Below are 23117 nucleotides of genomic sequence, written 5' to 3'. Positions count from 1 at the left end.
ATGGAGAAGGAGGTAGGTGGGAGGAAGAGGACCACTCGTTTCTCAGAAGAAGACCAGGAGTTATTGGTCGAAGAAGTGAAGGCCCGCTGGAATCAGTTAACATGGGGTGGGCGAGGAAAACCTGCACCAAGTACATATCAGCGGTTATGGCGAGAGATCGCTGAGGCAGTGTCCTCCGTTGCGCCTGTAATGCGGGGGCCAAACCAGTGCCGCAGACAGTGGAATGATATCGTTGGGTCTACGAGAGTAAGTAATAACTTTTATCATGCATTGACGAATTACTCTTTTAAGTAGTACCACGTTTTATTATGTTGTAAAGCTTGATGACATTTTTTATTACCCATCATCGATCTCTTATTGTGTTAATCCTCTGTATTTTCATGTGTTCATGATGCAACACTTGCATGCTAACAGAACTTGAATGGTGCACCCGTTGACGAAAAGACTGGGGATGGTTAATTGGGGATGTGTACCTATGTGTGTGTTCTGTATTAGTGTCAAATTAGTTTACACATTTTTTGTCACCTTTCCAGAAAAAATTAGCCTGTCGAAGTCTATTCCTCTGACTGACCTCGAGGAATGCACTGCAGCCCTGACGGGAGCATGTGATCGCACCGCCACATGTGTTGGTGCCGAACCAGTTCTCCTGGAGGGTAAGTCTGCAGAGTTCCCCTGGACTGTACTGCAGTCATGTAATTCAATCTTATGGTAATATAATGTAGAATGTAATGTAATGCTGGGAGCAAGAAATGTTGTTAGTTGTGACATGATTTATTTGTTGATCACACTGTGTCACTTGGAAAGCAAACTGTTTGGGACTCAAGTTTTGTTATGTCATGTACTTTATACTTTGCTTATGATAGTTTCATGTAATGATTCTCGGTAAAAAAATGTTTGTTCTCCACATAAGCCTGCGCAAAGTGAATTGCTCTGATGTTACCTCTGACCCCTTCCCTCCCCTGCCGCCAACCATTAATGTTATGTTTTTACAGTTGCACAGGTGGAGCCGCCTGCCCCTGCCAGAGAGGAGTCATTGCAGGGAAGAACAAATGAAGACATGGTGGAAGAGACGGAGAAGATGGTGCTGCAGGAGCTGGAGGAGACCACTCCTCAAAGCATTGTAACGGTGGTGGTGCAGGAGGAGGAGGACGAGGAGGAGGAGGGAGATGTGGCGGGACTTTGTTGGATTCCGGCCCAAGGAAGCGGGATCCAGCGGGATGCAACGGCGCACACCGACCCCTGTGGTGAATCTGTGGCGGCTGATCCGCCAAAGTGGGAACGCTGCGCGACAGGCAGATGCGAGCCTGGACATGGTGGGACTGTCCAGGATGAGCATCGACTTGATTTGAGGGCTCCTGCAGGCCATTGCTGGGTTGTCCGAAAACATCGCGGCTTTAGCAACCCGTCAATTGGAGGACATGGCGGAGCAGATTGCCGCAGTGAGGGAAAACACCCAGACCGCCAATGCCAATGCTATGTGGCAATCGATGGTCGTGGGATATGGCACTGCACCCTAAGGTGCCATACCAGCAATGGTGACAGCACCTGATCATCGAGAGAAACTAGTTTCTTCCGACTTTGAAGATGGGTCCTCAGCATCTCCATCTTCTCCAGAACCCCCAAACATAGTGCTGCCATTGTCGCCCCCCGCACCTCCCACCCCCAGCAGACTCGCTCGAGGTGCTGTGCTGGTGCATGACCTACTGGTCCCGACGTGGGCAGGGTCAGGGGTATTGATAGCAGGAGGAGGAGGAGGGGCGTCAGAGCCAAGGGTCGGAGGTGGGGATTGGGGAAGAAAGGTGTTGGGAAAGGTAGCCGCAGGTAAAATTGTGGGAGTGTGTAGCAGGGTGTTTGTTTATACAGTTGTTGATGTTGCTGTTTGTTGTTCATAATGTTTTTTTTGTAAACATTTTCATTCAGAACAATTATGTTATTTTGTTACATTGTTAAAGTTTAATACAAATTACAAGTTTTATATAAAATTTTATTCAACTAAACCATTCTTGTATTGTGTGTCACTCACTTCTGGAAAGGGGAAAATATGTCCTATATGACAACTTTTAGGAACCACAACTTTAAATGTGTGATTGCCAGTGTCCCTTGCAAACTCATACCTCATCTTGGATGACCTAGACCCAACTGAGTGGGGTTTTGTTCAGTCTTGTGAACATCATGTAACTGGCTAAGCCATTCACAATGCAACAGCTCTACCAACCTATGAGCATCCTTGCAGGTGCATACATTACAGTTGTGACGCCTGCTACAGTTGAATAGCCCCACGACTACACTGTCAAGCCACGTGAAGAATGGTTACTTGAATGAGGCCCCAGTGCATGGACACAACCCCTCCCCCCTGACCCCCCCCGTCCCGTTACAGCCAGCATCAGTGAGGGGGGGTGGGTGGAGGCAGGGGGAGGGTAGAGAAAATTTCCAGCAAATAATTCATGTTCAGCAATGAATAGCTCAGTGGGCTAACTCTAATAGTTTTTTCTTGAGTGGTGTTAGCTACAAAATCCCTTTCCTTCCTCCCACAAAATCAGCCCCTAGGCATGTCACACAGGTACTGGTTAGTTACTCCAGTCAAACAGGCGTGAAACATCTGCAATCGAATTGGTCTTATTTTTTAAATAATGTTTCGATTGGGAGCGTCTGTTTCTGCGGACCAGGCAACATCGCTCAGCAAACACCATGAGTTCAGTGCTTCTCTGAATTCACGGCAGCTAGCGAGACAAGGCGTGAGATCAGTAGCAAGGCATCATTCCTCGTCAACCTGCATTTCTCAGTTTAAAAAAAACGTTCAAGCAATAAAATGAACCACTGCCTCTCCCCCTTTCCATCCCACTCACACGTGTAACTGATAATAAAATATTTCATTGGCAATGATTGCTGCGACTGGCTTTAATTAGATCAGCCCATGAAATGTGATAATAAAGGCTAACGAGCTGTAATGCATCCCAAGCTCAAAATGTTTGTATCAGCCTCTACAAATGTTGCTTCCTCTCCATGCAAACTGCTCCAGTAACTGAAGTTGGCCCAAGAGCTTGATTGAAGTCCAACTCATGATATTGATGGAACAAATGCTGAGGTTGCCCCTCGTCGGTCTAATTCAAAAATCTCTGGTTGGATTTAATGGGGAGCAAAAGTTGTTGGGAAGGTCGGGGGGTATCTCTCCATACTGTTATATCACCTGATATGGTGGCAGCCTATTTTCTTCTCTGGAAGTACTGCTTCTCCTTGGAACTCTAATCTACAGCAGCCCTCCAGCATCTCACCCAAGCGGCTATCCCTTTGAGCCTAGCGAATTTTGGGCTATTTGGCAATGAATCATAGAATCAAAATTACAGCATGGAAGGAGGCCATCTCGGCCCATCGTGTCTGCGCTGGCTGACCAAGAACTATCCAGCCTAATCCCACTTTCCAGCTCTTGGCTGTATGGATGTATTGCAGCTGAGTCTGATTCGGTGATCCAACAGTATATCAATACATCTTAGAAGAAAGTGTTTGGTCTCTTGGTGCTGAAGCGCGACTTGTGCTAACGACACAGAATTCTGTGTGGCAGAGGGAACTTGATCTTGGAATCGTGGAACAGGGAATGGGGGCCCCCCCTCTGGGTCAGGGAATGGGGGGCTCCTCCTCCGGGCCTTTACCCATTCCCTGACCCCTGGGACCACCTGCTGACCCTCACCGTCTGGGCTCAAACAGTCCCCAGTCTCGCGGGAGACGGAGGCTTCAGAATGAGCGCACGCCTCTCCCGCTCCCAGGGAGAGGCGTGCGCCAGGGGGGGTCAGCGGTCACGTTCCCTATGCGAGGGCTGTCCGACCTGTACCTGTTCTCCTTCACCTGGGCAGCAGGAAGCTGGATCCTCTTCTGAACGAGGCGGACGTGTTCGATCTGATCAAAACCTGCCTCGACAGCGTGTTGGGACTGCCGCCCCTCGGGATGGAGAAGACCAAGGACGAGACCAATGCCGACATGAACGAGAGAGAAGGTAATGATAGAGGTTGTTTCGGCGCTCATAGCAGAGTGGGCTCGATACTGGCCTTTGACCGATGGTGTCCAAGTTTAAAGGGAGCCTTACTCTGTGTGTAACCCATGCTGTACCTGCACTGGGAGTGTTTGATGGGACAGTTTAGAGGGAGCTTTACTCTATCTAAAATCATAGCAGGCCAGCGACATTTGCTCGATGGAATCTCTTCTACCTTCATGATTTGAATGGAGTGAGCATGATGGCGAGCCCCCATGTCACGTTAGCACTGGGTGACAGCACCAGCAGTGGTCAGGTCTCTGTACATATTATGGGTTCCACCACGAGAGTCGTCGTGCAGCCAAATGCCAAAGTTCTTCACTTCTTCTGGTGACTTCTTAAAAACCTGTCCACAATAGACAATTTCACCAGCAGACTTTTTCAGTTTCTTCATCAAAGAAATGAAGTACCAGAATCGAGACTTGGTAACAATATGATTTGGAGCAAAGATGCGAATCCGATACAGAGCAGGGCCGGGCTCTTTAGTTGAGGGCAGGCGCCAGCCAATCACCTTATATTCATTGAGGGTGCCCGAAGTCATCTTGTAGTCTCTCGCTCGCCTGCCCCCCGAAAGAGTGTGTGCGTGCCCATCCACGCATCAGTGTGCCATACAATTTCCAACAATTGGACGGTGATCAGGAGCTCAAACCCTGGTTTTCATGCTCTTCTCCCAGATTGGGGGTGTCGAGGCCAATTCCAAAGACATCCGTTTCACCTCGATTAGCTAACTTGCTACAAACTGAGCATTAAACCTGATCTAGTTGTTTTAACCCACTAACTAGTTGCTGTGTTAATATATTTTAAAAAATCTTCTCACTGGCTCTTTGGGCAATTACCTTAGATCTGACCCTACTGCCAGTGGAAATGGCTTCTCCCTATTTTACTTTATCAAAATCCCTCTTAATTTTGAAATGACCTGCAAGTGCCAATAGCAGATTGTAGTAAAACACAAAAGTATCTGAAGTTTCCCTGCTATAGCTGTGCCTTGTTTGAGCTGTTGCAGATCATGGTGTTAATGACCATTTACGGTCAGATTAGTGTCTAGCTGACTGCTCTTTTAAAGTTTTTGACTTTGTGATATAAAATAAATTGGAGAAGATGGAACAGCTGGAGTGATCAGCCAGCCTGTTATGGTGAAAAGTTTCTAGTAATCTTCACTCTGAATGAAGTTTGTATCCCAGCTGGCAATACTTAATCGTGCATAACGCTGGGCCCAAGTCAGGTAGGTACTTTAAAAATGGGCGGTTATGATCGGAGCAATAACGGGCGGTAGCGGACCTTAAAAAATACTTTTTGGTGGAAATTAGCGCTGGGGGGGAATTTGGGGCGGCAAATGTGGGCGGGTGATTTGCAGCAATGCTGGCGGTAATCGTAGGCCGAAATTACCGCCAGCGATAAATGGGCAGTACAGGGCGGTAACTGGGAGTCAAATGGGCGATCCAAGGGGAAATTGTAGCCCGATATATATTTTTTTGAATTCATTTAAATATACCCAATAAAAAGAAAATGTTAAAAAGATGGGTTATTATCACAGTACCGCCATTAGAATTCTACAAAAATGCTCAATAAAATAATAGTCCATTATTTTTCCACATGGAGTAGGATATTGCTTTGAAGAAAAATACTCGTGTACTTCCCTTCTCCTTTAAAGTGCATGCTATCAAGGAGAGAAAAAATAAAGCAATGTTAAAATCTAACAATCAAGCACATTTGACTCCAAAAGATGCTTGCTACAAAATTAAGTCAAAAAGCTGTGCTTGGTAATGGAATTTTATTAATGGTTGAAGAGTTTCAGGATGCACAACAAGGCAAACAATAATTGTGGTAGAATAGAAAAACACGCAAGAAATAACTTCCTATATATTATATATAAACGATTTAGACTTTGGAATCAAAAACACTATTTCTAAATTTGCGGATGACACCAAATTTGAGGGGATAGTTAACACTGAGGAGAACTGCAACAAATTACAGGAGGACATCAATAAACTTGCAGAATGGGTGTTTAATTGGCAAATGAGTTATTACATTTTGGTAGAAAGAATTGGGAGGTCACATTATTTGGAGGGTGCGAGTCTAGGTGGGGGAGAGGAACAAAGGGATCTGGGAGTACAAATACACAAAGTTGCGACACAGTTAGCAAGGCCATACAAACAGCAAACCAAGCACTAGGGTTTATTTCTGGAAGTATAGAATTGAAAAGAAGGTAAGTTATGCTAAACTTGTATCGAAACTTGGTTAGAGACCACACTTTGAGTACAGTGTACAGTTCTAGTCAGCATATTATAAAAAGAATATAGAGGCACTGGAGAGGTTGCAGAGAAGATCTACAAGGATGATGCCAGAAATGTGAGGGTATACATATCAGGAAAGGATGAACAGGCTGGGTCTCTTTTCTCTTGAAAAAAGAAGGCTGAGGGTGACCTAAATCGATGTCTTTAAAATTATGAAAGGTTTTGTTTAGTGGATACAGAGAGACTGATTCCACTTGTGGGGAAGAGCATAACTAGAGGCCAGCAATATAAGATAGTCACCAAGAAATCCAATAGGGAATTCAGAAAAAATGTCTTTACCCAAAAAATGGTGAGAGTGTGGGACTCGCAACCACAGGGAGTGGTTGAAGCGAATAGTATAGATGCATTTAAGGGGAGGCTAAACAAGCATATGAGGGGGAAGAGAATAGAGTGTTATACTGATAATTTTGATGAGGAAAGATGGGGGAGGCTCAAGTGGAACATAAGCGCTGGCAAGGACTTGTTGGGCCAAATGGCCTGTTTCTGTGTCATATATCTTATGTAATCCTATATAATCCTGGTATATTAATTGTGCTTTCTGCACAATATCATACAGAAAAGCCGCCGGTGAGAGGGATTTGGAAGCATTTGGAGCTCCATCTCTGCAATCTTTGATTAGTATGTTGGATATTCCGAATGCAAGGCAACACTAGCCAAAATAGACAAAAATGAGCTACAGGTCAGTGAGCATACCAAAGTTGTATAATATCTAGTGTTTTTCGGGTCGGTATCCTATCAGCACAAAGGACCTTTGTTAAAATCTATTTGAGTACCTTTTCGAAGCATGCCTGTGGTCAGTTCAATTTTCCAGGGACTATTCATATTGTCAACAGGTGGTGGCAGTGTTGCATGCATTCGGAATGCCAAATTGTGAAATGCAGTAATCAACATGACAATTACCCATTTATAAAGTAATTTTTGTGAAGTTCAATTTTTTTTCTATTGCACTTAGGTTAATTTATTCGGGTTATAGAAATAAGATATTGATAAAGAGAGAGAAAATAGAATGAGAGTAAACTAACGAGATATAAAAACAGATTGTAATAGCTCCTATAGATATGTAAAAAGGAAGAGATTAGCTAAAGTAAACATGGGTCCCTTGCAAGCAGAGGCAGAAGAAATTATAATGGGAAATAAGGAAATGGCAGAGACAAACAAATATTTTTTTATCTATCTTCACGGAAGAAGACAAAAAACATTCAGGAAATGATGGGGAACGAAGGGTTTAGTAAGAATGAGAAACTGAAAGAAATGAGTATTTGTAAAGAAATAGTACTGGAGAAATAAATGGGACTAAAAGCAGACAAATCCCCTGGACCTGATGGCCTCCATCCTCGGGTTTTAAAAGAAGTGGCTCATCATTATCATCATCATTGGCAGTCCCTCGGAATTGAGGAAGACTTGCTTCCACTCTTAACATGAGTTCTTAGGTGGCTGTACAGTTCAATACGAGAACCACAGTCTCTGTCACAGATGGGACAGATAGTGGTTGAGGGAAGGGGTGGGTGGGACTGGTTTGCCGCATGGTCTTTCCGCTGCCTGCGCTTGTTTTCTGCAATTTCTCGACGACAAGACTCAAGGTGCTCAGCACCCTCCCGGATGCACTTCCTCCACTTAGGTCTTTGGCCATGGACTCCCAGGTGTCAGTGGGGATGTTGCACTTTATCAGGGAGGCTTTGAGGGTGTCCTTGTAACGTTTCCACTGCCCACTTTTGGCTTGTTTGCCGGGAAGGAGTTCCGAGTAGAGCGCTTACTTTGCGAGTCTCGTGTCTGGCATGCGAACTATGGCCTGCCCAGCGGAGCTGATCAAGTGTGGTCAGTGCTTCGATGCTGGCCTGGTCAAGGATGCTAATGTTGGTGCGCCTGTCCTCCCAGGGGATTCGTAGGATTTTGCGGAGACATCGTTGGTGGTATTTCTCCAGCGACTTGAGGTGTCTATTCTACATGGTCCATGTTTCTGAGCCATACAGGAGGGCGGGTATTACTATGGCCCCATACACCATGAGCTTGGTGGCAGTTTTGAGGGCCTGGTCTTCAAGCAGTGTTTTCCTCAGACGGCCGAAGGCTGCACTGGTGCACTGGAAGTGGTGTTGGATCTCATCGTAAGTGCCTGCTGTTGTTGATAGGAGGCTCCCGGGATATGTGAAGTGGTCCACGTTGTCCAGGGTCACGCTGTGGATCTTGATGACTGGGGGGCAGTGCTGTGCAGCGAGGACAGGCTGGTGGAGGACCTTTGTCTTGCTGATGATTAGTGTAAGGCCCATGCTTTCGCACGCCTCAGTAAATACGTCGACTGTGTCCTGGAGTTCAGCCTCTGTATATGCGTAGATGCAGGTGTCGTCCGCATACTGTAGCTCGACGACAGAGGTTGGGGTGGTCTTGGACCTGGCCTGGAGACGGCGAAGGTTGAACAGGTTCCCACTGGTTCTGTAGTTTAGTTCCACTCCAGTCGGCTGTGAGGTGGAGCATGGCTGCGAGGAAGATTGAGAAGAGGGTTGAGGCGATAACGGGGCTTGACCCCGGACGTGGATTGGGTCTGTGATGGATCCGTTGGTAAGAATCACAGCTTGCATGTCGTAGTGGAGCAGGCGGAGGATGGTGACGTACTTTTGGGGGCATCCGAAATGGAGGAGGACACTCCATAGACTCTCGCGGTTGACCGTGTCAAAGACCATATATAAGGGCTGGCGCTGTTCCCTGCATTTTTCCTGCAGCTGTCGTGCTGCCAAAATCATGTCCGTTGTGCCCTGTAGGGGACGAAATCCGCACTGCGACTCCGGGAGGAGCTCCTCGGCCACAGGGAGAAGACGGTTGAGGAGGACTCTAGCGATGACTTTCTCAGTGGCTAATAGCAGGGAGATTCCTCTGTAGTTGCCGCAGTCGGACTTGTCCCCTTTTTTAAAGATGGTCACGATCACTGCATCTCAAAGATCTCCCAGCATGCTCTCCTCCCTCCAGGTGAGAGAGATGAGGTCATGTATTCGCGCCAGCAGTGCCTCTTGGCCATACAGCAGCGCCTCAGCAGGGATTCCATCCCCTCCGTAGCCTTGTTCTTAAACTGTCTTATGGCTTTTTCTACCTCGTGCAGTGTTGGGGTCTTACTGAGGTGCTGGCGGGTAGCATGCTGCGGGATGGAGTCGAGAGCATTTGAGTCAAAGGCAGAGTCTCGATTGAGGAGATCTTCGAAGTGCTCCTTCCAGTGGGCCCTGACTACCTTGGTGTCCTTGATGAGTGTTTCCCCATTCTTGGCCAGCAGTGGGGTGGGGCCTTGGGTGTTTGGACCGTAGGTGGCCTTGACTGCGATGAAGAATCCTCGCACATCATGTCTGTTGACTAGCTACTGTATCTCCTGTGCTTTCTCCATCCACCACCTGTTCTTTACGTTCCGGGTTTTTTGTTCGACCTCAGCCTTGAGCTGTCTGTAATGCTGCTTTGCTGCTTCCGAGTTGGGTTGTTGTTTAAGGCTCAGAAATGCCCTGCGCTTGTGATCTATTAGTTCTTGGATCTCCTGATCATTCTCATCAAATCAGTCCTGGTGTTTCCTGGTTGAGTGACCGAGCAAGCACTGGTTATGGAGGCCTGGAGGGCAGACCAAGCGCTGTGGGCATTCTGCATCTTGGGGTCATCAAGGCACGCCAGGTTAGCTGTGAGGTGCTGACTGTATAGGACTCTCTCAGCTGGATCCTAAAGTGCCCCGGCATTGACTTTTTTGCGACAGTGCTTCTGCTGCCCCCTCCGCTTTGGGGCTATGTTAAAGTCAATGATGGATCGGATTAGGCGGTGGTCTGTTCAGCAATCGTTAGCTCCTGTCATGGCGCGGGTGATGCGCACATCCTTGCGATCCCTGGCTCGGACGATGGCGTAGTTGAGCAGGTGCCAATGTTTGGAGTGAGGATGTTGCCACGATGCCTTAGATTTGTCTCTCTGGCGGAACAAGCTGTTGGTGATGACAAGTTCATGTTTTAGACATTTTGTCAGGAGTAGGGTACCGCTGGAGTTGGCTTTCCCTACCCCCTCTCTGCCAATCACGCCTCCCCAGAGGTCTGTGTCCTTGCCGACCCTGGCGTTGAAGTCACCTAGGAGGATCAGTTTGTCGCCTGTGGGGATGCAAGACAGGGATTTTTTGAGTTTGGAATAAAAAACCTTCTTTGGCCTCATGTGTTGCATCGAGTGTTGGGGTGTGAGCACTGATGACTGTGGTGCACTGGTTCCAGGATAGGGTGAGTCGAGGAGTCATGAGGCGTTTGTTAGCCTCGCAGGGTGAGTGTTTGAGGCGGTCAACCAGCTCGTTTTTGATGGCAAAGCCAACTCCGTGGAGCCGGCGTTCTTCCTCTTATTTCCCTTTCCAGAAGAAGGTACAACCTCCACCTTGTTCCTTGAGCTGGCCTTCCCCTGCCCGCCGCGTCTCGCTTAGGGCGGTGATGTTGATATCAAAGCGTCTAAGTTCTCGGGCAACTATGGCGGTGTGGCGTTCCTGCCTGTCACTGTTGGAGTTGTCCATAACTCCATCCCAGAGTACTTAAGGAGGTGGCCTTGGAAATAGTGGATGCGTTGACAGTCATTTTCCAACATTCCATTGACTCTGGATCAGTTCCTATGGAGTGGAGGGTAGCCAATGTAACCCCACTTTTTAAAAAAGGAGGGAGAGAGAAAACAGGGAATTATAGACCGGTCAGCCTGACATCGGTAGTGGGTAAAATGATGGAATCAATTATTAAGGATGTCATAGCAGTGCATTTGGAAAGAGGTGACATGATAGGTCCAAGTCAGCATGGATTTGTGAAAGGGAAATCATGCTTGACAAATCTTCTGGAATTTTTTGAGGATGTTTCCAGTAGAGTGGATAAGGGAGAACCAGTTGATGTGGTATATTTGGACTTTCAGAAGGCGTTCGACAAGGTCCCACACAAGAGATTGATGTGCAAAGTTAGAGCACATGGGATTGGGGGTAGTGTACTGACATGGATTGAGAACTGGTTGTCAGACAGGAAGCAAAGAGTAGGAGTAAATGGGTACTTTTCAGAATGGCAGGCAGTGACTAGTGGGGTACCGCAAGGTTCTGTGCTGGGGCCCCAGCTGTTTACACTGTACATTAATGATTTAGATGAGGGGATTAAATGTAGTATCTCCAAATTTGCGGATGACACTAAGTTGGGTGGCAGTGTGAGCTGCGAGGAGGATGCTGTGAGGCTGCAGAGCGACTTGGATAGGTTAGGTGAGTGGGCAAATGCATGGCAGATGAAGTATAATGTGGATAAATGTGAGGTTATCCACTTTGGTGGTAAAAACAGAGAGACAGACTATTATCTGAATGGTGACAGATTAGGAAAAGGGGAGGTGCAAAGAGACCTGGGTGTCATGGTGCATCAGTCATTGAAGGTTGGCATGCAGGTGCAGCAGGCGGTTAAGAAAGCAAATGGCATGTTGGCCTTCATAGCAAGGGGATTTGAGTACAGGGGCAGGGAGGTGTTGCTACAGTTGTACAGGGCATTGGTGAGGCCACACCTGGAGTATTGTGTACAGTTTTGGTCTCCTAACCTGAGGAAGGACATTCTTGCTATTGAGGGAGTGCAGCGAAGGTTCACCAGACTGATTCCCGGGATGGCGGGACTGACCTATCAAGAAAGACTGGATCAACTGGGCTTGTATTCACTGGAGTTCAGAAGAATGAGAGGGGACCTCATAGAAACATATAAAATTCTGACGGGGTTAGACAGGTTAGATGCAGGAAGAATGTTCCCAATGTTGGGGAAGTCCAGAACCAGGGGTCACAGTCTAAGGATAAGGGGTAAGCCATTTAGGACCGAGATGCGGAGGAACTTCTTCACCCAGAGAGTGGTGAACCTGTGGAATTCTCTACCACAGAAAGTTGTTGAGGCCAATTCACTAAATATATTCAAAAAGGAGTTAGATGAGGTCCTTACTGCTAGGGGGATCAAGGGGTATGGCGAGAAAGCAGGAATGGGGTACTGAAGTTGAATGTTCAGCCATGAACTCATTGAATGGCGGTGCAGGCTAGAAGGGCCGAATGGCCTACTCCTGCACCTATTTTCTATGTTTCTATGTTTCTATAAGGGTCCTGACGTTCCAGGTCCCGAACTTCATGTTAGAGGAGTGGAAGATACCTGTGCGTGAGTTCTTTTAACGTGGGGTGGTCGTTGCACACCGGCTACCAAATGGGCTTAGCTGAGCAAGGTCTTGATCCAGTGGCAAGGAGGTCCAAGACAACTGGAGACCAGGCACTGCTATATGGGCCTAGTTGCCTACGGCGAGATGTTGGCCACAGGCTCAGCGCTGGATAGCGCCCTAAAAGAAGTGGCTACAGGGATAGTGGATCCATTTATTCGCATGGATTGAGGATTGGTTAATGGACAGAAAACAAAGAGTAAGAATAAAGAAGTTGGCAGGCTGTAACTAGTAGGGTAACGCAAGGATCAATGCTTAGGCCTCAGCTATTTACAATTTATATCAATGAGTTGGATGAGGGGACCGAGTGTAATGTATCTAAATTTGCTGACGATGCAATGCTAGGTGGGGAAAGTAAGAGACAAAGGGATATAGACCCATTAAGTGAGTGGGTAAGAACATGGCAGGTGGAATATAATGTTGAGAAATGTGAATTTATCCACAAGCAGAAAATTTGAAAGCAGATTATTTTTTAAATGATGAGAGATTGGGAAATGTCAGTATTCAGAGGGACCTGGGTGTCCTTGTACACAAATCACAGAAAGTGAACATGCAGGTACAGCAAGCAATTAGGAAAGCAAATGGTATGTTAGCCTTTGTTAAAAAAGGATTGGAGTATAAGAATAAAGAAGCCTTACTGTATTTATTTAGAACTTTGGTGAGACCACACCTGGAGTACTGTGCACAGTTTTGGTCTCCTTACCCAAGGAAGGATATACTTGCCTTAGAGGGATGCAATGAAGGTTCACCAGACTGATTCCAAGGGTGGGGGAATTGTCCTATGAGGAGAGACTAAGCAGACTAGACCTATATTCCCTAAAGTTTTGAAGAATGAAAGGTGATCTCATTGAAAGTTTAAAATTCTTAAGGGGTTTGACAGGGTAGCTGCAGAGAGGATGTTTCCATTGGCTGGAGAGTCTAGAACTAGGGATCACAATCTCAGTCTAAGGGACTGGCCAACTAGGACTGAGATGAGGAGGAATTTCCTCACTCAAGGATTTGTGAATCTTTGGAATTATCTACCCCAGAGGGCTGTGGATGCTCAGTCATTGAGTATATTCAAGGCAGAGATCAATAGATTTTTAGAAACTAAGGGACCCAAGGTACATGGGGATAGTGCTGGAAGACGGAGTTGAGGTAGAAGATCAATCATAATCTTATTGAATGGTGGAGCAGGCTTGAAGGGCCGAATGGCCTACTCCAGCTCCTATTTCTTATGTTCTTATGGTAAGATTATAAGAAAATCTTGTTTAATAAAATTTTAAAACCAATCTTGTTTCCATGCCGATGAAGATATTAAGAGAATGTCTGCCCAAGTGATGGTAGTTTTCTTGCATTAGTCCAGGGTGGGAACCTGTACAGCCGGGTCCCTGCCTATTTCTGCATCCATACCAATCTTTCAGGAACACTTCTGATATGTACCATATTTGCCCACACAAATGTGGGTGCAGCAGCCCTGCAGCAGAAGTACTTTTTCTGCCTCCTCCTTTTCCTGTCCCAATGCTGATCAATTACACTCCGGCAGAAACATCACCATGAGCCCGGCAAAATTCATAGCATAAGGCTGATCTTGGGAAAGTCATTGGGATGAGTGACAGGTAGAAGCCCTAACTTGCCACACTTCCAGATGCTTTCAATCTCTAACCCCCTACCCTCCCTCCCCTCAGCCCCCCCACCACCCCGCCCCCACCATTCCCTCAAAAGGTGTTCAGAAATTTTTGAGCACTTAACTGCCAACCCTTGAAAGCACTTTTGTTTAATGTTTCACAGTTTGCGCTCAGTGTTCTGAGCACCGCCTATAGGCAGCTGAATTTCCATCTTGATTACTTTGTCCCTCTAGTTCCCCCCCCCCTGCCCCCTGCCCATTGAAAGTACTGACTCGTGCAATTAGTTGTAGTTAGGTTATAGTTCTAAGGAAACCACCACTATTCAGTTCCTCACCATGGTGAAACTGCAATACAGGACTACATGCACGCTAAAAAGCGTATGCAACATGCTACAGACAGAGCTAAGCGATTCCACAACCAATGGGACAGGTCAAAGGTCTGCAGTCCTTACATATCTAGTGGCGAATGATGGTGGACAATTAAGAAACTAATGGGAGGAGGAGGCTTCATGAACATCCCCTTCCTCAATGATGGAGGAGTCCAGCACGTGTGTGCAAAAGACAAGTCAAAAATGCTGAGTAGGTGATCCTTCTTGACCTCCTCCTGAGGTCCCCACCATCACAGATGCCTGTCTTCAGCTAACTCAATTCACTCCATGTAATATCACTGCAAAGGCTGCGGGTCCTGTCAACATCCCGGCTGTGGTGCTAAAGATCTGTGCTACAGAACTATCGTGTGCTTTTAGCCAAGCTTTTCCAGTGCAACTACAACACTGGCATCTACCCGACAATATGGAAAATTGACCAGGTATGTCCTGTCCACAAAAAGGCAGGATAAGTCCAACTCGGCCAATTACTGTCCCATCGGCCTACTCCCAGTCATCAGCAAAGTGATGGAAGGAGTCATCAGCAGTACTATTAAGCCACATTTGCTCACCAATGCTCAATTTGGGTTCCAGCAGGACCTCCCAGATCCAGACTTCATTACAGCCTTAGTCCAAACATGGACACACGAGCTGAATTCCAGAGGTGAGGTGAGAGTGACCGCCCTTGGCATCAAGGCAGCATTCGACAAAATGTGGCACAAGGAGCCGAGGGAAATCGCTCCACTGGATGGAGTCTGACCTAGCACAAAGGGAGATGGTTGCGGTTGTTGGTCAATTATCTCAGCCCCAGAACATTGCTGCAGGAGTTCCTCAGGGCAGTGTTCTCGGCCCAGCTCTCTTCAGTTGCTTCATCAATAACCTTCCCTCGATCATAAGGTAAGAATTAGGGCTGTTTGCTGATGATTACACACTGTTCCTCAGATAATGAAGCAGTCCGTGCCGCGTGCTGCAAGACCTGGACAACCTTGCCTTGGGCTGATAAGTCGCAAGTAACATTTACTCCACACAAGTGCCAAGCAATGACCATTTCCAACAAGAGAGACTAACCACCTCCCCATAACATTCAATGACATTATATTGCCGAATCCCCCATCATCAACACCCATTGACCAGAAACTCAACTGGAACAGCCACATAAATACTGTGGTTACTAAAAAGAAAGAAAAGAAAGAACTTGCATTTATAGACCACCTTTCATGACCACAGAACTTCCCAAAGAGCTTTACAGACAATGAAGTACTTTTGAAGTGTAGTCACTGTTATAATGAAAAAAATGTGGCGGCCAAATTACGCACAGCAAGTTCCCACAAACAGTAATATGATAATGGCCAGATTCTGTTTTAGTGATGTTGGTTGAGGGATAAATATTGGCCAGGACACTGGGGAGAGCTCACCCGCTCTCGTGAAATCGTGCCATGGGATCTTTTACGCCCACCTGAGGGGGCAGACAGGGCGTCTCATCTGAAGGACAACACTCCCTCGGTGCTGTACTGAACTGTCAGTTGGGACTTTGTGCTCAAGTCTCTGGAGTGGGAATTGAATCCACAACCTTCTGGCTTGGTTCAAGATTGCTACCACTGAGCCAAGGGCAAAAATCAAAAAGGGCCACATTACAACATAATTCTAAAAGGACACAGTGTTAAAAAAATAAGCCTGAAGGCTCTGAGTCTCAAAGCGAGGAGCATTCGTAATAAGGTGGATGAATTAACTGCGCAGATAGCTGTTAACGGATATGATGCAATTGGGATTACAGAGACATGGCTCCAGGGTAACCAAGGCTGGGAACTCAACATCCAGGGGTATTCAATATTCAGGAAAGATAGACAGAAAGGAAAAGGAGGTGGGGTAGCGTTACTGGTTAAAGAGGAGATTAACGCAATAGTAAGGAAAGACATTAGCTTGGATGGTGTGGAATCTATATGGGTAGAGCTGCGAAACACCAAAGGGCAAAAAACGTTAGTGAGAGAGTTGTGTACAGACCACCAAACAGTAGTAGTGAGGTTGGGGATGGCATCAAACAGGAAATTAGAGATGCGTGCAATAAAGGTACAGCAGTTATCATGGGTGACTTTAATCTACATATTGATTGGCTAACCAAACTGGTAGCAATGTGGTGCAGGAGGATTTCCTGGAGCGTATTAGGGATGGTTTTCTAGACCAACATGTCGAGGAACCAACCAGAGAGCAGGCCATCCTAGACTGGGTCTTGTGTAATGAGAAAGAATTAATTAGCAATCTTGCCGTGCGAGGCCCCTTGGGGAAGCGTGACCATAATATGGTAGAATTCTTCATTAAGATGGAGAGTGACGCAGTTAATTCAGAGACGAGGGTCCTGAACTTAAAGAAAGGTAACTTTGATGGTATGAGACGTGAATCGGCTAGGATAGACTGGAGAATGATACTTAAAGGGTTGACGGATAGCCAATGACAGACATTTAAAGATCACATGGATGAACTACAACAATTGTACATCCCTGTCTGGTGTAAACAAGGGAAATTAGGATAGTGTTAAATCCAAGGAAGAGGCATATAAATTGGCCAGAAAAAGCAGCAAACCTGAGGACTGGAGAAATGTAGAATTCAGCAGAAGAGGACAAAGGGTTTAATTAGGAGGGGGAAAATAGAGTATAAGAGTAAACTTGCAGGGAACATAAAAACTGACTGCAAAAGCTTCTATAGATATGTGAAGAGAAAAAGATTAGTGAAATCTAATGTAGGGCCCTTGCAGTCAGAATCAGGTGAATTCATAATGGCGAACAAGGAAATGGCAGACCAATTGAACAAATACTTTGGTTCTGTCTTCACTAAGGAAGACACGACTAACCTCCCGAAAATACTTGGGGACCGAGGGTCTAGCGACAAGGAGGAACTGAGGGAAATCCTTATTAGTCAGGAAATGGTGTTAGGGAAATTGATGGGATTGAAGGCTGATAGTCTGCATCCCAGAGTACTTAAGGAAGTGGCCCTAGAAATAGTAGATGCATTGGTGGTCATTTTCCAACATTCCATGATCTCTGGATCAGTTCCTATGGATTGGAGGGTAGCTAATATAACCCCGCATTTTAAAAAAGGAGGGAGAGAAAAAACAGGAAATTATAGACTGATTAGCCTGATATCGGTAGTGGGGAAAATGCTGGAATCAATTATTAAAGATGTAAAGCAGCGCATTTGGAAAGCAGTGACAGGATCGATCCAAGTCAGCATGGATTTATGAACGGGAAATCATGCTTGACAAATCTAGAATTTTTTGAGGACGTAACTAGTAGAGTGGATGAGGGAGAACCAGTGGATGTGGTATATTTGGACTTTCAAAAGACTTTTGACAAGGTCCCACACAAGAGATTTGTGTGCAAAATTAAGGCACATGGGATTGGGGGTAATGTATTGACGTGTATAGAGAACTGGTTGGCAGACAGGAAGCAAAGAGTGGGAATAAATGGGTCCTTTTCAGAATGGCAGGCAGTGACTAGTGTGGTACTGCAAGGTTCAGTGCTGGGACCCCAGCTATTTACAATATATATTCATGATTTAGACGAAGGAATTGAATGTAATATCTCCAAGTTTGCAGATGACACTAAGCTGAGTGGCAGTGTGAGCTGTGAGGAGGATGCTAAGAGGCTGCAGGATGACTTGGAAAGGTTAGGTGAGTGGGCAAATGCATGGCAGATGCAGTATAATGTAGATAAGTGTGAGCTGATCCACTTTGGTGGCAAAAACAGGAAGGCAGATTATTATCTGAATGGTGACAGATTAGTAAAAGGGGAGGTGCAGCGAGACCTGGGTGTCATGGTACATCAGTCATTGAAAGTAGGCATGCAGGTACAGCAGGCAGTAAAGAAAGCACATGGCATGTTGGCCTTCATAGCGAGAGGATTTGAGTATAGGAGCAGGGAGGTCTTGTTGCAGTTGTACAGGGCCTTGGTGAGACCACACCTTGAGTATTGTGTGCAGTTGTGGTCTCCTAATCTGAGGAAGGACATTCTTGCTATTGAGGGAGTGCAGCGAAGGTTCACCAGACTGATTCCCGGGATGGCAGGACTGACATATGAAGAAAGACTGGATCGACTCGGTTTACATTCACTGGAATTTAGAAGAATGAGAGGCGATCTCATAGAAGCATATAAAATTCTGAAGGGATTGGACAGGTTAGATGCAGGAAGAATGTTCCCGAAGTTGGGGAAGTCGAGAACCAGGGGTCACAATCTAAGGATAAGGGGTAAGCCATATGGGACCGAGATGAGGAGAAATTGTGAACCTATGGAATTCTCTACCACAGAAAGTTGTTGAGTCAGGTTTGTTGGATATATTAAAATGGGAGTTAGATGTGGCCCTTATGCCTAAAGGGATCAGGGGGTATGGAGCGAAGGCAGGAGTGGGGTACTGAAGTTGCATGATCAGCCATGATCATATTGAATGGTGGTGCAGGCTCGAAGGGCCAAATGGCCTTACCCCTGCACCTTTTTTCTATGTTCCTAACACCATGCTACCAGAATAGGTCAGAGGCTTGGTATACTGTGGTGAGTGGCTCAGCTCCTAACCCCTCAAAGCCTCTCCACCAACACAAGGCACAAGTCAGGAGTTTGATGGAATACTATCCATGGGCCTCGATGGATGCAGCTGGAACAACACACAAAGCTTGACACCATCCAGAACAAAGAAGTCCACTTGATCGACAGCCCATCCACTATCTTAAATATCCACTCCCTCCACCACTGGCATACTGTGGCTGCAGTGTGCACTATCAACAGGATGCACTGTGACAACTTTCCAAGGCTTCTTTGACAGTACTTCCCATATTCTCAGAATTAATGTTTTAATATTTAGATGCGTCCCATAGTTAATAAAAGAATGAGGAAGACCTTACCAGGGGAGATAACTTGCATTTTTGTTTCTGCTTTATTTGTTTCCATTATGTTCTTTTTATTGTTCTCTCGATGGTGGGAATAAGGGAATACTAAGAGAAAATAATTCAGTTTCTTCTTGTAGCCTCTGATTAATTGAAATTTAATGGATGCATCTTTAGCAGTTTATGTACAAGAAAACGCCCTGCGAGTTCAGAATAATTATTCTATATATTTATTCTATATTTGGTGCATCTTTGGAGGTTTTTCCTGAGTACCTTGAAATGCCAACTAATGAAAAAAAGGGAAGTGTGGCATCTTGTACCACAGAATGGCGTCATAGTGTGCGACAGCAAGTGTAGTTATTTACTGAATGAAGTTGTTCCTTATGGCACTCTTGGGTGCATGTTGGTCATATTTGTTTTCTGCTGCCCTTGTCCTCAAAGTTTTCAATCTTTTGTTGTCGACAATTTTCTCCAGCTGGAAACTTTTGTCTTTTGTCCAATCTTCCTCAGTCTCTGCTTGTTTCCTTTCCATTGTATCAATCTGAGTCATCATCCTATCCAATGTTTATCTAATATTTTCTAATGTATCAAAACTATTGTCCAACCTCGTCCCTTCTGTAGCAGAACTGGACATGGAATTTAATTGTTTCATTTGCTTCAATCTTTCTTTGAAATTGCTAATCCCATTTTATCCCACAGAACTAAAGTCTAGTCAGATTCTCCTTCCTTGTGTTGTTCTATATTCAAATCATTATCATTGTGCTTCTTCCAAGTGAGAAGGAAACTATTGAAAATTGTATTGTTGATGATATTTCACCCAGAGTGACTTTATTTTAGTGATTCAAATGACAGATCTACTTCAGAAACTCTTGAGTGGCTGGTAATATGCAAAAATCTGTAAAAATGTTGACTGCCGTTAAGAGTGGTGTTAAATTGTTGATCAAAGGATTTCTGAAGGAAGCTAATGTATGTTATAGTGCCAATGTTTACTAACTTGAATGGTGATGGCAAACTTAATGCCCTGAAAACTGCAGGCAATACTTGTTTTATTATACTTGTGTACTTCAATTTTTCTTTTAAAATATGGAGAATAAAAACTTGAGCAGACACTGAAAAGGAGATACATTAGGTAAAATTTTACAAGCTAGTGCCTCTTTAGCAGCATGTGTGCATTGCAAGATCATGTCACTGATCTCACATACTGCATTCTTTCCCTATCTAATTTTTCAACAGTGCTTTTTACTACAAAAAGTGGGCCTCACTTTGTGTGTTGAGCTCTTCTTTAAAGTATGCAATTTGGATACCTTATGACTTTTGGCAAAGTTCTCTTTTTTTCCCATCACAAGCTGAATTGCTGCAGTTTGCATTGCAGTGATCTAATTGTGATTTCTGTGGTTTACTAATTTTTGAGTGCCTGCATTGATGATCATTCATGTTTGTGAAGGTTCAGTTTTAGGTCATTTTGACGAGGAGAAATTCTCATGAGTCACACTAGTTGACAGTCCTGTGTTGTTACTGTCCTAAATGCAGCAAAGGAAGCTTGGAGGATGGAAATCAGTTTGGCTATTTGAATTGACCTCAATATAGAGGACCAATTAAAGGGCCCAAGTTTCGAGCCGCGCCTAGAACGGTGCAGTCCCGACCTGGACGCCCGTTTTTCGTGCCACAAAGTGCGCCTAAAAAAAAAACTTCAAGATTCTCCAGCTCCCCGCAGGTCGTTTACAGCTCGGCGCAGTGCAGCACGAGCTGTAGGGGGCGGAGCTCCAGGCGCCCAAAACTGTGTGGGAGGGGCCGAAGCACGCAGCCCCTAGCCCTGGCCGAATGGCCTCACTGGGGCTGCGTGAATAAGGCTCCTCCCACGCCCAGCTCCTGCTTCCTCCCGACCCGACCCGACTCCCGCTTCCCCCAGCCCGCAGCTGGGTCGGACCTGACCCTAACCCCGACACCGACTCCCGCTTCCCCCTGCCTCCGGACCAGACCCGACACTGACACCGACCCAACTCCCGCTCCCCCTCCCCCGCCTCCGGACCGGACCCGACACCGACCCGACTCCCCCATCTCCTTTCCCCCCTCCCCCTTCTCCTCCTCCTCCCTCCCACTCCCCCTCCTCCTCCTCCCCCTTCCTCCTCCTCCTCCCCCTTCTTCCCCCTCCACCCTCCCCCTTCTCCCCCTCCCCCTTCTCCTCTCCCCCTCCCCCTTCTCCCCCTTCTCCACCATCCCCCCCTTCCCCCCCTCTGCTTCCCCATCCCCCCCCTTCCCTCCCTCTGCTCCCCTCCTCTCTCCCTCTACCTCCCTCCTCCCCCTCCCCTCGCTGTCAGAAACACAGACACTGACAGACAGAGAATGAGAGACACACACAGACAGAGAGATAGAGACACTGACAGAGACACACTGGGGGGCATCCCAGCACGCTGTTGGAGGGCTCCCGGTGCTGCAGTCGGTAAGTAGAAAATGTTTTATTTATTGATTTAAAAAAAAAATTATTTCTTATTAATTTTTTTTGATTGATTTATTGGTTGATTTATTGATGTTTTTATCATTTATTATTGATGATGGCTCTTTATTTGTAAAACTGAAGTGTTTAATGTTTGTAAACTTCCCTTTAAACCCCCCGCCATTCCCTATGCCTGATTTGTAACCTATGCTTGATTTTCTAAAGTGTAGACAAGGTTTTTTCGAGCGTACAAAAATCTTCACTTACTCCATTCTAAGTTAATTTGGAGTAAGTTTTCACTGATGAAACTTTGAAAACAGGCGTAAGTGGCCGGACACGCCCCCTTTTGAAAAAAAAATTCTGCTCCAAAGTGAAACTGTTCTAACTGACTAGAACTGGAGCAAACTAAATGGCGAGAATTCCGATTTCTAAGATACTCCGTTCTACACCAGTTGCTCCTAAAAATCAGGAGCAAATCATGGCGAAACTTGGGGCCAAAGAGAGCACTCCATCTTTAAAGCGCAGAAACATTTCAAGGGCTACATTTATACTTGTTTGTATCCCAGAAACTGAGTATACAGACCCCGCCAATTCAACCTGGGATAGACTTAGAGACATGTTTTTGTCACCAGAGATGCATTGGTGAAGCATTGCCATGTGCTGCAGGCTGATCTGCAAATCAGGAAAAGCAAAGGCAATCTCTGTGGTTTTGAAAGCTTTTAGGCCACAGCAAGGGATGGCATCAGCTGATGTTCTGTTCACACGTGTGTCACCACATTTGTCAGGGCAGCATCGCCAGCTTTTTTCCTAGGGAAACGGACCAAGCACCCAGAGTGGGCTCAAGACCTTTTTCAGTAGCAAAATTTCCTCTAGTGCAGAGCTTTGAAGATGAAACCCATTTGGCTATCACTGCTCCACATGACGACCTGTAAATTGACATGAATGGGAACAACTTTCACTTTATAAATATACAGGGAATTAGTGACCACAGAAATATAATTTAGCACACATTCCATCCATTCAAACTGATTTGCCTTGGTCTTGTTCCATACCATTGGTAAGAACCTTTCCAACACCCACCCCAAAAAACATACCATAGACAATGAATGTATTCCCGTCTTCACGCATATCCCAAAGTTCTCTTAAACCTATGCTCTTATTTTTTCTTGTTATCCTAATCAGATGTGTTTGTTGTAGTCCTTATATTTGACTAACGCCTCAAGAGAGGAAATATTAAGGGGTTTAACAGCTTTGAAAGTAGATAAGTCCCCAGGCCCGGATGTAATGCATCTAGGCTGTTGAGCAAAGTAAAAGAGGAAATAGCAGAAGCCTTGATCATCA

The 23117-nt window shown here is 45.8% G+C and overlaps 1 protein-coding gene and 1 pseudogene across 2 annotated transcripts in view; one reads left to right on the top strand and one right to left on the bottom strand.

Annotated features, from left to right (window-relative positions):
• bckdhb (branched chain keto acid dehydrogenase E1 subunit beta) overlaps window positions 1-23117 on the top strand; it is a 541209-nt gene that overhangs the window by 148765 nt on the left and 369327 nt on the right. The window lies entirely within an intron of this gene.
• Window positions 3488-4565, bottom strand: LOC139266984 (large ribosomal subunit protein eL20 pseudogene; annotated as a pseudogene).

This window comes from Pristiophorus japonicus, chromosome 7 (assembly GCF_044704955.1).
Source record: "Pristiophorus japonicus isolate sPriJap1 chromosome 7, sPriJap1.hap1, whole genome shotgun sequence".
NCBI lineage: Eukaryota > Metazoa > Chordata > Chondrichthyes > Pristiophoridae > Pristiophorus > Pristiophorus japonicus.
This window is presented reverse-complemented; position numbering and strand designations above follow the sequence as displayed.